Source organism: Podarcis pityusensis, assembly GCF_964106645.2.
Source record: "Podarcis pityusensis genome assembly, chromosome: 2".
Lineage (NCBI taxonomy): Eukaryota > Metazoa > Chordata > Lepidosauria > Squamata > Lacertidae > Podarcis > Podarcis pityusensis.
The window spans coordinates 119046879-119050945 of NC_138029.1; positions in this window are offsets into that span (position 1 = coordinate 119046879).

A 4067-nucleotide genomic window follows, 5' to 3' on the forward strand; every position below is an offset into this window, starting at 1 on the left:
AGAACAGAGTTCTAATTCCCCCACTGCTGATGCTACTGGAGAGCATGGTGTAGCATTGAGTGCTGTCCGATGCTACAATTGTGGACAGACTGGGCATCTACAGCAAAACTGTAAGAAGCCGCGCCAGTCAAGAGGAGCGAAGAGCAGCTCTACGAAGCCTCAGGCGTCAGGCAAAAGCCGTACCAAGTGCCAGGTGAAATCTGCAAAGGCTATGATGGCGAAAGGAACCACGCCAGATGTTGGGAACGCATTCATAATCGACACGGGCTGTACAAAACATTTGTGCCCGCACAGAGGACTGTTTTCGACGTTGAAGAAGCAAAGCTTCACTGTGAAACAGGCCAACGGTCAGGAGTTGGAAGCGACTGGAATTGGGACTGTGTATCTTGAGAGTCTGAACTTGACTATAAGTAATGTTTACCTGGTTCCAGAACTGAGATTTAATCTGCTGAGCGTGTTGCAGATTGCAAAGAAAGGACTGAAACTGTCCTATGATGCTAAAAGCTGCAAGATCTACAAAGATGGAGAACTGTTTCTTACTGCCAAAGAGAAAGATGGACTGTATTTGTTGACTTTTGATCAAAGTGATTACATGAAATGTAATTCCTCTGTTTCTAACGAAATCTCTCTTGCAGGTGTGACCAGTGTGAGCACCAGGAAGGTGACTAAGACCAAGAAGGTCGACAGAGCATTTCAGCGGGTGTATGCTGATGTGATTGGTCCTCTAGAACCATCTAGAGGCGGTGCACAATTTTACCTTGTGTGTGTGGATTGTTTTACAAATTATTCTTGGGTTTATATGATGGAGAAACCGCAAGAAACTTTAGAAAAGTTTCAGGAATTTTGTGACAAGGTTAAAAGTATGCATGATGCTAACATTGATTGTCTTTTCACAGATGACAAACAAGTTTTTCTGTTACAGAAGTTTCAGAAGTTCCTGGATGGAAAAGGGATAGACCACAAAGTGGCAGTTTCGCAAGAAGCATGGAACAGGGGGGTCTGTGTTAGAGTGAACAAAGAATTGCAAAAGGGGATGAATGCGCAATTGCTGAGTTCACATTTGCCACATGAATATTGGGCCGAATCGCTAGCGTCCTATCTTCATGTGTGGCTGAGAAAAGTCTCAACAGAGTTGGGATGTTCTCCTTTTGAGAAGCTGTTCAATAGAAAACCTTCTGTTGCCTATTTTAAGGTTTTCGGGTCTCATGTGAGAACAGAAGCTCCAGGTGGTGTAAAGAATGCCAGAGGCATTTTTGTGGGATATGAAAAGGGTCTCTACAGAGTAATTTTGTCTGAATCTGGTCAGGTGATTCTCACAAAGTTCCTAGAGAGTGCTCCAAAGCAAGAGCGGATAGTACAGACATTTCCCACAGGAAACGATGATGATGATGATTTTTCTGATGTCACAGATTACAGTGGTACTGACGATGACACTGATAGCTCAGAGAGTTCAGTTGTAACAGTCATTGAGAGGAAATCTCACACAATGGATAGACCTTCACAGGTGAAGGAAGAACCACTGATTGCTACTGGTTCTCAACAGAGTCCAAAGGTTGAACCAGTGAGCACAGAGGATCAGAACCTCTTACGTAGGTCTGAGAGAGCAACGAAGGGTGTACCACCCAAGAGGTATTCAAAGGAGTTTGCTAACCTTGCATATGTTGCTATTGTAAACGACCAAGGACAGATTGAAGCTGTGTCTGAGTCAGAGACAAAGGCACAACAGAGAGTTGTTAACCAAGGTAATGCGAAGTCACACAACCAGAGAGGTACACTGGTGAAACCAGTGGCGGGTAGTTCCAAGGGTGGAACTGAAACAACAGGGGAATGTTATAAATATAACAACTGTTTGTTTTCTTCTCTGGATGACGCTTTGCTCGCAGCACACATTGATACTTTAGGGGGAGTATGTTACCATAAAGCACCAATGCTGCAGCAAGCAAAGGCTCTAGCAGCTCAGCCAGCTGCTTGTGGCTGGAAAGCCAGACAGGATGTTTGTGACTGTTGCCATGGGAACAAAGGGGCAGTCCATTCTGTACTGAGCACCGGATGTTAGCTCAGTGTGTGTGTGTCATATGACCCGTACTGGATGTACTTGGGAGGAGTTTCTTCTTGCTGTTGTTGAGTGCAGACATGATTCTCTGTACTGATGTAAGAGGCAGAAATAAATGATGTAAATAGTTTTCTGTCTGCTTCTTTCCCCTCCCTGGGGACACCAAAGGGGAGAGAGGAAGAACGGTGTGTTCCTCTCGTACATCTGAGAAGAATCGCCGGACCTCGCCTGCTTATCAGCAGAGTGGAGACGCGGGGAGGTCGACAGGAATATCTGCCGGTGCCTACGCTGTGGCACATTCCTCTGACCCAGGCAGAATTCCAACAATGACAGTCGCCATTCGAATCCTCTTGGTTGGTTGGGAGAACATTCTTACACATCGGAGAATCCACACAGAAAAGGGCTCTTTCTGAAGCAGCTTGGAACAAGGGGCAGCTTTTCCTCAGTGGTGCCGTGAAGTAACTTTGGTCTCCGGACGTCATAGACATCCCTCCTCCATTTCTTAGATGGGAACGTGAATTTACTTCAAAACACAGTGAGCCATCCCTGCTGAGTTCGGGGCCCTCTGGCCCTTCGAGCTGTAGGGCGCCTGGGATTCCTCCCCATGGGACAGAACTCCTTTTCACATTAAAACCAAAAGCAGCTGAAAATAAGTGTAAAATGTCACTTAGGACGTAGACATTTGCAGGTTGGATGTGTAAAGTATAGACGTATTTCCCCTGTTGTCATCTCCCTCCCTCACATCAGGTATCTCTCCCACAATCTCCTCTTCCGTTATCTTTTATTTGCACAAAATCTAGTCCAGCATCCTGTTTTCACAGTGGCCAACCAGATACCTCGGTGTGGGGTTGGGGACACAGACTTTTGCATTATGGTGAACCAACGCAGGGCAACCCCTCACTCGACAGTTACCGGATTTCAGCAGGAAGCTCCGGATGCCTGTGCAAAATGGGAGCAAAGCAGTTTGCCCTTTTTCAGGTGCGAGCAGTACTGAAAGCAGGTTGTGTCCGCTCCCCTCTCCCCCAATACATTTGCGGAAGGAAACGAGTCCACGCTGTGGTTAGGGTTAAGTTCAAGAGCCCATGTTGATCGAAGGAAGGTGGTTATGTTGGAGGGACAGAGGGCAGAGGGTCTCCCCTGCGGATCAAAAGCAAACCAGCCGGCATTTTAAAATGCTGTCAAAACCAGGGCCGCAAAAAGCCACAAAGCAGACAGTTCCAACTGCAATGCATGAAAATATACAATTGTGGTCATACACTAGCAGCTTGCTTAAAACGGTTATTCCTCATGCCTCCCTTTTCACCTAATTTGCAGGTGCTGATGTCCTCTCCTTCCTGCCTTCATCCAAACTTTTCCTTAGACAAGCAGAAACAGAGGAGGGACAAGGCCTTTGTAGCTAAAGGTCCTTTCTCATGAAGGTCCTTTAAGGACATCTGGAGAAGCCCTTAAAGGCATCCAGTAACTGTCTCAGATTAGGCCTGCCTCTTTCAATGTTGGGGGAAGCCTGTCCCAGATTGTTGTATTCGTGTTTTCCTGATTTTTGTCACTATATCATTGTTTTTCCTCATTAGCTGTACCGTGCTTCGGAATTCTGCCTTTGAATCGGCATTGTTCTTTGGTTCTGGATAAGAACAGACAGTCCTTTTTCTCTGGGGGGACGCAGGGGTATGCATACCCCTAAACATTTTGTGAATCTTTGTACTTTTGCCCATTTACGGTATTCATTTCCCCCGATTTGAACTATGAAATCGTGGTTTTCCTGAGTCAAAATGAGAGTACCCCTATACATTTTTTTAAAGGAAAAAAAGCACTGAGAACAGATATCAATTCTTACAAAAACTAAAAGCTGTTCCATCAGGTGACATCTGCTTACACCAGGGGTCAGCAACGTTTTTTGAGGCGGGGCTGGTCCACTCCCCAGCAGACCCTCTCAGTGGGCCAGAGCATGCTCGTGCGTATGTTCAAAGCTATTTCCGGCGCTCTTCCAGGTCAGAAGAGCGCTGGAAATAGCGTG